The sequence below is a fragment of the Grus americana genome, unplaced genomic scaffold (assembly GCF_028858705.1).
Source record: "Grus americana isolate bGruAme1 unplaced genomic scaffold, bGruAme1.mat scaffold_219, whole genome shotgun sequence".
Lineage (NCBI taxonomy): Eukaryota > Metazoa > Chordata > Aves > Gruiformes > Gruidae > Grus > Grus americana.
In genome coordinates, this window is record NW_026561521.1 from 36,742 (window position 1) to 47,319 (window position 10,578).

At 61.2% G+C, this 10,578-nt stretch overlaps 1 long non-coding RNA gene across 1 annotated transcript; it reads right to left on the reverse strand.

Moving 5' to 3' along the window:
* Positions 1 to 89: 89 nt before the first annotated feature.
* Positions 90 to 5,397, reverse strand: LOC129200494 (uncharacterized). Its single transcript, XR_008574935.1, has 3 exons — positions 3,581 to 5,397; positions 2,389 to 2,538; positions 90 to 969 (listed from the first exon to the last, which is right to left on the reverse strand). It is a non-coding gene; the product is annotated as an uncharacterized LOC129200494 (long non-coding RNA).
* Positions 5,398 to 10,578: the final 5,181 nt, after the last annotated feature.

Below are 10,578 nucleotides of genomic sequence, written 5' to 3' on the forward strand. Positions count from 1 at the left end.
AGCTGGATGGGGGGGGGGCGGCGGCGAGCGAGAAAGCACGAGGCAAGGAAAGGGACAGCGAGTGAAGGACGGGGACGGGGAGCCTGACAGAGAGGGAGGAAGAAGCGGCAGGAAGAGAGGCAGCGGGACGGCGACCGACAAACAAGGACGGGGAGCGGGACAGAGAGGCAGAAACGACCCTGGGCGGGCAGCGCCACGGCGAGGGAGGAAAAGAGAATAAGGGCAGGGAGCCGGACCGAGAGGTACGGCGAGGGACAGCGGCACGGGGAGCAGGACAGAGCAACAGAGAATAAAAAAAGGAAGCGGGAGCGAGAGAGAAGCGGGCTGGGGAGCAGGGAGAAGGAGAGCGCAACAGAGGGAAAGAGGACCGGGGAGCGGGACGCTGGGGCAGAGTGAGAAAAAGAGGGGCAGGGAGCAGGACAGAGGGGCAGAGAGACAAAAGAGGGAGACGAGGACTGGGCAGAGGGGAGAGAAAGACGGGGGCAAGGAGCAGAGACACAAAGGTGCCAGGAAAAGGACGGTCAGATGGAGCGAGAAACAGGGTCGGGGAGCAGGACAACAGGACAAAGAAAAAGGCGAGGAAGAAGGAAGGAAGGATAAAGGTGGGACAGGGAACGGGACATACGCAGCGAAACAAAGCAGAACAGAGAAGAGAGGACAGGGATTGAGGAACACAGAGAGACACGCAGACTGGTACACAGAGACGGCGAAGGTAAGCAAAACCAGCGACAGGCAGGAGGACCTGGTTCTGACACCCCATCGCTCCCGATGTCGCTTCCACGGCCTCAAAAAACGCGACGTGCCGCAAGACAAGAGAATGGGAGAGTGAAAGCAAAGGCACGGGAAACTTAACGCTCTTAGTAATTTCACTGAGCATCACAGCTTACACTTACTCAATGTCTTCCGGTGTCACGGGATGAGGTACAACTGATTTCGTCTCCGTATCTCTGGACAGAGCTTTTCTCATATCTGGGGGGGGGGGGGGGAACAAAAAAAAAAAATCATATTCTAAGACGACAGTCCTTGCACAAAGCCACGTTCAGCGAATTCTCTATTACAATAAGGTCGTTTCTAACCCAGAAGATTTCACAGAATCATAGAGTATCTCAAGTTGGAAGGGACCCATACGGATCGCCGAGACCAAGCCCCCGCTCCACGCGGGACTACCTAAAACTAAACCGTGCGACTAAGAGCATCGTTCAGACGCTCCTTGAACTCCTGACAGGCTCGGTGGCTGCGACCGCTTCCCTGGGGAGCCTGTTCCGCGACTGACCGACCGCCCTCTCAGTGAAAAGCCTTTTCCCAACGTCCGGTCTGAACTTGCCCTGACGCAGCTTCGTCCCGTTTCCTCGGGTCCTAGTGCCGGTCACCGGAGAGAGCGGAGGTCAGCGCCTCCCCCTCCGCCGTCCCCCTCGAGGAAGGTGTAGACTGCAATGAGGTCACCCCTCGGCCTTCCCTTCTCCAAGCTGAACAAACCAAGTGACCTCAGCCGCTCCCCCTAAGTCTCGCCTCGGAGACCTCTCGCCATCTCGGTCGCCCTCCTCCGCGCACGCTCCCAGAGCGTTGTTCGGCGGCACCGCTCTCGACTGGAACCTAACGCTGCACGTAACTCAACTGAGCGGAAAGGAAATGACGGGCTAAAGGGACAAATACACGATTTAAGGCAGCCGCAACGATGGCAGATGTCTGTCCGGAGCCCTTCTATTTATTTCACAGCGCTCCTGCGTATCAAACGAACGGTACCAGAGCAGAAAAGGTATACGGCGTGGCCACGTTACCCCTCGGGGAGGACGGCGAAAGGAGAGAAGATCTAGAAAGAGGAAGCAGCTGGTACTTCACTTTTGGTAACAGAATTAACATCAACATGTTCCTTCCCTTTGAAATTGAAAACGCCACCCAATTCTCTGCCACTGTTGACCACCGACACTTGTAAATTTCTACTGAAACAGCTGAGGAAAACAAAGTTTCAGGTCCCTGGCTAGGGGAAGAAGCCAGGCAAGTGCCGCCGTTCCTTCCCCCCGACAGCACTAGCAAAAAAAACCAGCCGCTGGGGGCGAGCGTTCCTCCGAAAGAAAAATCAGGTGAGAAACCGCGTTTTTATTTTCAGCTTACCTACAGGATAAATGTCTTTGTAGTTGTTTCTGCCACAGATGCTACAAAACACGTAAACTGCACAAAGATTAAGTTTTGTAACTGATCTAAGGTTCAGTACGAAAAGCTACCTAAAGGAGTACGCAAAGTCCCACTCATCAACAATCATCTGACCCTGTTTCACATTACACAAAAAAAAAAAAAAAAAAAAAGTAGTAATGCTAATCACACAGACAAGCCCAGGAACCCTCAACATGAGAATCTTTCCATTCAGCCGGAGGCAGAACGAGTACTTACCACGGGCATCCTCATCTGGCTCTCCGCTGCTAGCAGAGCGGCACGCCAACGCTGTCCGGTACACGCCGTAGTACGCCTAGTTGCTTCTACGTATTTACCGCCGCCTGATTTGATACTCTCACAAAGAGATCGACGAAAAAGCCACCCTTTCTTTGAAAAAATAAAAACCAAAACCACACTGTTATGGAACGGTAGGCGAACGTATTTCTAAATCATAACCCACGGCTTGCAGGCAGACCAAGAGCAGCTCTGACGATGCGGTACGCTCATCAAACATCTTTCACGCCGGAATAACAGATGTACTCCTTTACCACGGGACGCAGCCGGCACAGGGACAAATTTCATGCTGGTTTTGTCACACGACCGTTCTTCTGCACCAGCCAGTGGGTTCCGAATTAAGGACGGGACAGGCTAAACGCTCACACGAGCCTCCTATCCGTAAGAAACTATTAAAAATAGAAAAAAAAACTTCCACGTTTTAGATCGCGTTGCCTTAGGGACTGCCTCCGTCAAAGCCTGCCTGTTGGGGGGGGGGGGGGGGGGGCGCGTGTGCGCGCACGCACGCGCGTGAGGCGTGGAAATCGGTCGCAGAATTCAGTTGCCTAACGAGAGACGGCCCTTCTCCTCGCAAGGCAAACGTTTCAAAACGTCGTACTCTTTTCCGATTTTACCGGCTGGTACTGGGGTTGCCCTACCAGCATGAGTTGGGGACCCGTCCCTCTGGGTCCGTGCGACGCCAAATTAAATATTCTGCAAGTAACCGAGCAGGAGATGGAAAGTAAGCTAAGATACTCTCTGCCGTACAACGTTTGTTCGCCATCGTCCCCGAGGGAATCGCACAAAGCCCGCGCTTGCTGAACCGGTAGGTCGGAGGCCCTACGGGAAACGGCGCTGACGTCTCGCCAAGCTCTTCTCCTGTCAAGAAGAGGACCTTTTCTGCGGCATCCCTATTGGCGTTCGGCCTGCTTTCGGCTCATTCTGGCAGGTCAGCTTTCAGAGAAAGCCTGAGATTTCAAACCGCCAAGCAACATTCACGATTCTTGCGCTCTGACTACGGGGAATTTCAGCGAATCGGAACGCTACTTGGAGCCACGTTCCGGGTCTGTTTCGCCGCAAACCAAATATCTAAGCCACGGACCGGGCGCCCGTCGAAAAATTACTTTAAAAGGTTAAAGACAAGCACAGCACTCACTTTTCTGAAATTTCTTCCGGTAGCGCCATCAATTTAGCGGCCGAACCCAGCCGTCGAAATTCCGGTGCAACGGAGCGAGCAGGAACGCGTCCGTGCCGCTCTTCCCCGGCCACGGAGCCTTCCGCTCTACCCGTTACTGCGAACGTACGGAGCATCGGCGCAGCAGCACCTGTGGAATAACGCACCGCCCACAGCTATACAGAAGAAGAATCCGAGACGACGGTAGAAGACCCCAGACCAAAAGTCGCCGCGGGACTAAGGGACGCGCGGACAGCGCGCGAGGGGCGGGTGTCCGGGACCCAAGCGTGGAACGGCCCCGGGATTTCTTTGTTCCGGGTCCCTCTCTTTGGAGGCGCCCCGCCCGGGCCGATCCCGCTGCTGCACCTTTCAGTTACGTTAATTATTTTACAAAATCCGACACCCGGAGACTGCTGCCGGAAGCCTCGGGTCGAGCCCGAAGGAGGAGGAGGAGGAAGCGCGCCCGAGAAGAAGCGTGCGCGCGACACCGTGAACGGGGTGCGAACGCTGGGGCGGCAGCTGCTCCTCCTCAAACAGAGACAGAGAGAGAAAGAAGAGGGGGAAAGCCACAGGGTACAGAGGGCGGAAGTGGAAAAGAGGGGCCGGGAGCCGGACAGAGAGAGGTGCAGAAAGAGGCCGTCGGAAGGGAAGGGACGGGCTGCGGGGCAGAGGGGGACTTGCCAGCGCCAGGTTCGCGGTTCCACCCGATAATCGTAAAGGTCTCTGCCAACCTCGACGATTCGGTCGCTTTAAAAAACAATCGGGATCTCGAGGCGGACCGAGAGAGAGACGGAGAATATAAAAACGGTCGCGGCTAAGAGGGCAGAGAGGGAGGAATCGCGAGACGGGGAGAGGCAAGCCGGGCAGGGGAAAAAGTCCCGACAGGCTTCTGCAGTGACAGGGAGGAATTGAAAATTCGAGAGAGGGAGCTGGACAGAGAGAGAGACGGGGAAAGGTAAGACGGTGGCGAGCTACCGGGCAGAGAAGCAGAGTTTAAAGCCGGGGACCGGGAGAGGGACAGAGAGGGAAGGAGAAAGGAACGAAGGGCCGGGCTGCGGGGCAGACAGGGAGGAAGGAAGAAAGAAAGAAAGAGGGACAGGGAGCCAGACGAACCGCGACGGGGAAAGAAAAAGGTACCGACGGGCTAGGAGGCAGAGAGGGGAGACTTTAGAAAAACAGGGACGGGGAGCGAGACGGAGAAAAGGAACCGTAGCGACGGGTGCCGGGACAGAGAGGCGGGCCTTCAAAACGAGGGGCAGGGAAGAGGCTCGAGAGGGACGGAGAAAGAGAGAGACTCACGACGACTCGCTACGGAGCCGAGAAGGAAGACCTCGAACAACAGGAACGAGGAGCCGCACAGAGAGCGCCAGAGACGGCAGAAATACCGACGGGCTACAGGACCGAGGGGGAGGAATGCAGAAACAGTGGCTGGGGGCCGGACAGAGAGACAGGGAGAGAGAGAAGGAAACAATAGCCACGGGCTACGGGGCAGAGAGAGCGAGGACCTGAAAAAGGTGGGGACAGGCAGCCCGTCAGAGCGAGATGGAAAAAGAACATAGCGGGGAGCAGAAAGCAAACCACGGCGGGGTGGGAAAGCGAGGGGGGCAGAGGAGGGCCCGCGACGCAGAGGAGAGGCGATGGGGCCCCGCGGGCCCAGGACTCACCGCAGCTCTGGCTCTCGGCGCTGCCGGGAGAGCTTGCCAGCGCAGACGCTTCTTTCTCCTGCTCTCCGCCTTTCCTTTGCTGTCACTCCGGTCGCTCGGCTGTCCTCCGCCTAAGAGAATACACGGGTGTCTTACAGCTCCGAGGAGACGAGTCTGCCTAGATGAGTAGCCTGCCTCCCTCCCTCGGTACGCGGCCGCACCGTGCTTTGGGTTACGCGTGGCGACCCTGCGGTGCCCGTCGGCAGCCTGACCTGCCGCGGAGCGCAACGAGGGATCTTTCCTCACCCGGCGAGGCAGGCGCTCTCTTGCCTGCAGCGGGAGGCAGCTGCCGGCCGGAGAGCCTTCCATCTCTTCTTCTTCTTCTTCACCTTTCTCTGGCCATTCCAGCTTCCCTTAGGGCAGCTCCTGTCCACGGCCGGTAAGCGCTCCGCCGCCTGTCCCTTTTCGCCCCCCACGCCACGAGGCGAGCCAGGCCAGGCACAGGCGAGGCGGCTGCAGTCGACGGCATCCCCAAGGGAGGGACGGGCAACCACGTCCTCAGCGCGGCCTGGGAGAGGGAAAGAAAAAGCAGCGGCCGTTACTACCGGAGGTCGGCCCTGGCCGGAGACCCTCCTCCTTCTGCAGGGGCTCCCGGAGACGCCGCTCTTTCCCCGCGCTGCTGCCGCTGCCGCCAGCACCCCCGTTCAGGAAGAAAGCGGCACAGGCGAGGGCCAGCTTGCCGCCTTCACGCCAGGGCTCGGGGGCGGCCTGGGGCTGCCGGACAGGCTTCCGGAGAGTCCGACCGGTAGCGCTCGTCTCGGGACACCGGGCAACGCCTCACCGCACGAGCGCGCGCTCTCTCGTAGCACGGCCGCACCGCTGCTCGGGAGCGGCTGGAAGCCTGCAGAAAACCACTCGAAACCGGCAAAAAAACCCCAACCTCGCGCTCCTGCGAGAGCAAGTCGGGCTGTCCGGCAGCCCCGTCCGCGAAAACGACGCCTCCCGGCACGCACTGGCAAGCGCCGCGTGGCAGCCGTTAGAGTGCCGTAAGACTACACTTCCCGGCGTGCTCCGGGGAGCCAATATGGCCGACCAGCAGCCGCGTGCCCCAAGACTGCAACTGCCGGCGTGCCGCGGGAGGCAGCCTTCCACGCTTCCTGACCCTGCGGGGACACCGTCCCGTGCCCTCACCCGAAAGCCGACTCACCCGAAAGCCCCGCCGAGCCGCGACGGCAGCCCCGAGCTCCGCAGCGCGGCTCCGGGCTGGACCCCCCCCCCCCGCCCCCGCCTCCCCTCAGCCACCTCCGAAAGGCGCGGACGCCCGCCGGCTCCGGGCAGCCCCCGCCGCCCGGCTCCGGACGGTCTCCCCGCCCGGTTCCGACACGGCGCGCACCCCCCCCACCCGCCGCGCGGCTCCGGGCAGCCCCCCCTCCCCTCTGTGACACGGACCCCGCCGCCCCCCCGCCTCTCCTCGGAGGCGGCACCGCTGCCGCCGCCCTCCTCGGGGCTTTCCCCGGGACCCGCCGGTCCGTCCCGCTGCCCCGCTCACCTTCTCCCTCCGTGCAGCCGCAGCCCGGCGATGCCTCCGCTCCTCCCTCGGCTCACGGCAGCCCCTGCACACCGACTGCCGGCAGCCGGTTCCGGGGAGGGGCCGTGGCGCTGCACTGCGCATGCGCGGCGCTGCCGCTGCAGTACCGACATTTGGTCGCTAGGCGGCAGCACCGAGCGAGCATGCGCTGTGCGCTGCGTGAGGGGCGGGGCTTGGCGTGCGTCGGGGGCGGAGTTTGCGTGAGGGGCGGGGCTTGGCGTGCGTCGGGGCGGAGTTTGCGTGAGGGGCGGAGTTTGCGTGAGGGGCGGGGCTTGGCGTGCGTCGGGGCGGAGTTTGCGTGGGGGCGGGGCTTGGCGTGCGTCGGGGGCGGAGTTTGTGTGGGGGCGGGGCTTTGGCGTGCGTCGGGGCGGAGTTTGCGTCGGGGCGGAGTTTGTGTGGGGGCGGAGTTTGCGTGAGGGGCGGGGCTTGGCGTGCGTCGGGGGCGGAGTTTGTGTGGGGGCGGAGTTTGCGTGAGGGGCGGGGCTCGGCGTGCGTCGGGGCGGAGTTTGCGTCGGGGGCGGAGCTTGCTTGAGGGGCGGGGCTGGGCGTGCGTCGGGGGCGGAGTTTGCGTCGGGGGCGGAGTTTGCGTGAGGGGTGGTGCTTGGCGTGCATCGGGGGCGGAGTTTGCATCAGGGGCGGAGTTTGCATGGGGGTAGTGCTTGGCGTGCGTCGGGGCGGAGTTTGCGTGAGGGGCGGTGCTTGGCGTGCGTCGGGGGCGGAGTTTGCGTGAGGGGCGGAGTTTGCGTGAGGGGCGGTGCTTGGCGTGCGTCAGGGGCGGAGTTTGCGTGAGGGGCGGGGCTTGTGTCAGGGGCGGAGTTTCTGTGAGGGGCGGTGCTTGGCGTGCATCGGGGCGGAGTTTGTGTGAGGGGCGGAGTTTGCGTGAGGGGCGGGGCTTGGCATGCATCGGGGTTGGAGTTTGCGTGAGGGGCGGGGCTTGCGTGAGGGGCGGGGCTTGGCGTTCGTCGGGGGCGGAGTTTGCATGAGGGGCGGGGCTTGGCGTGCATCAGGGCGGAGTTTGCGTCAGGGCGGGGCTTGTGTGAGGGGCGGAGTTTCTGTGAGGGGCGGGGCTTGGCGTGCATCGGGGCGGAGTTTGCATGAGGGGCGGGGCTTGGCGTGCATCAGGGGCGGAGTTTGCGTGAGGGGCGGTGCTTGGCGTGCATCGGGGCGGAGTTTGCATGAGGGGCGGGGCTTGGCATGCATCAGGGCGGAGTTTGCGTGAGGGGCGGGGCTTGGCGTGCATCTGGGCGGAGTTTGCATGAGGGGCGGGGCTTGGCGTGCATCAGGGCGGAGTTTGCAGAGGGGCGGAGTTTGCAGAGGGGCGGAGTTTGCAGAGGGGCAGGGCTTGGCTTGCTTCAGGGGTGGAGTTTGTGTGAGGGCGGGGCTTGGCATGCATCAGGGCGGGGTTTGCATGAGGGGCGGGGCTTGGCATGCATCAGGGGCGGAGTTTCTGTGGGGGCGGAGTTTCTGTGAGGGGCAGGGCTTGGCTTGCTTCAGGGGCGGAGTTTCTGTGAGGGGCGGAGTTTCTGTGAGGGGCGGGGCTTGGCTTGCTTCAGGGGCGGAGTTTCTGTGAGGGGCAGGGCTTGGCGTGCGTCGGGGCGGAGTTTGCATGAGGGGCGGGGCTGGGCGTGCATCAGGGCAGAGTTTGCTTCAGGCACGGGGCTTGGCATGCATCAGGGGGCGGAGCCAAGAAGCATCACTTTTGGATCCCGGGGATGCGAGCAATGTGACCTTGTTGAATACGTTAATACCCCCCAACACACCTCCTCCCCTGCCCCTCGCCCCCCGCAAAGGAAGCACCAACGCAGCCGGCACGGCAAAAGAGACCGCAAGCGTTTATTCAGTCACACACAGAGCCGGTCCCGGGAGAGACTCCGCACCGGGGCTCGGGGCCCGGCCCTGGGGCACCTCGGCTGTCCTACCCAGAGCCACGCTCGCCAGTCCGGCGTGGAACAGACACACGGTCGGTCCGTCAGGCTGCTGGAGAGCTGGGCTGCTATGTGCAGGCTGCCGCCAAAACCGAGGAGCCAGCTGCAGGACGCTGGCTGAGAGGAGAAAAGGGGCAGCCAGCTGGATGGGGGGGGGGGGCGGCGGCGAGCGAGAAAGCACGAGGCAAGGAAAGGGACGGCGAGTGAAGGACGGGGACGGGGAGCCTGACAGAGAGGGAGGAAGAAGCGGCAGGAAGAGAGGCAGCGGGACGGCGACCGACAAACAAGGACGGGGAGCGGGACAGAGAGGCAGAAACGACCCTGGGCGGGCAGCGCCACGGCGAGGGAGGAAAAGAGAATAAGGGCAGGGAGCCGGACCGAGAGGTACGGCGAGGGACAGCGGCACGGGGAGCAGGACAGAGCAACAGAGAATAAAAAAAGGAAGCGGGAGCGAGAGAGAAGCGGGCTGGGGAGCAGGGAGAAGGAGAGCGCAACAGAGGGAAAGAGGACCGGGGAGCGGGACGCTGGGGCAGAGTGAGAAAAAGAGGGGCAGGGAGCAGGACAGAGGGGCAGAGAGACAAAAGAGGGAGACGAGGACTGGGCAGAGGGGAGAGAAAGACGGGGGCAAGGAGCAGAGACACAAAGGTGCCAGGAAAGGACGGTCAGATGGAGCGAGAAACAGGGTCGGGGAGCAGGACAAAAGGACAGAGAAAAAGGCGAGGAAGAAGGAAGGAAGGATAAAGGTGGGACAGGGAACGGGACATACGCAGCGAAACAAAGCAGAACAGAGAAGAGAGGACAGGGATTGAGGAACACAGAGAGACACGCAGACTGGTACACAGAGACGGCGAAGGTAAGCAAAACCAGCGACAGGCAGGAGGACCTGGTTCTGACACCCCATCGCTCCCGATGTCGCTTCCACGGCCTCAAAAAACGCGACGTGCCGCAAGACAAGAGAATGGGAGAGTGAAAGCAAAGGCACGGGAAACTTAACGCTCTTAGTAATTTCACTGAGCATCACAGCTTACACTTACTCAATGTCTTCCGGTGTCACGGGATGAGGTACAACTGATTTCGTCTCCGTATCTCTGGACAGAGCTTTTCTCATATCGGGGGGGGGGGGGGGGGAAGAAAAAAAAAAAAAGATATTCTAAGACGACAGTCCTTGCACAAAGCCACGTTCAGCGAATTCTCTATTACAATAAGGTCGTTTCTAACCCAGAAGATTTCACAGAATCATAGAGTATCTCAAGTTGGAAGGGAGCCATACGGATCGCCGAGACCAAGCCCCCCGCTCCACGCGGGACTACCTAAAACTAAACCGTGCGACTAAGAGCATCGTTCAGACGCTCCTTGAACTCCTGACAGGCTCGGTGGCTGCGACCGCTTCCCTGGGGAGCCTGTTCCGCGACTGACCGACCGCCCTCTCAGTGAAAAGCCTTTTCCCAACGTCCGGTCTGAACTTGCCCTGACGCAGCTTCGTCCCGTTTCCTCGGGTCCTAGTGCCGGTCACCGGAGAGAGCGGAGGTCAGCGCCTCCCCCTCCGCCGTCCCCCTCGAGGAAGGTGTAGACTGCAATGAGGTCACCCCTCGGCCTTCCCTTCTCCAAGCTGAACAAACCAAGTGACCTCAGCCGCTCCCCCTAAGTCTCGCCTCGGAGACCTCTCGCCATCTCGGTCGCCCTCCTCCGCGCACGCTCCCAGAGCGTTGTTCGGCGGCACCGCTCTCGACTGGAACCTAACGCTGCACGTAACTCAACTGAGCGGAAAGGAAATGACGGGCTAAAGGGACAAATACACGATTTAAGGCAGCCGCAACGATGGCA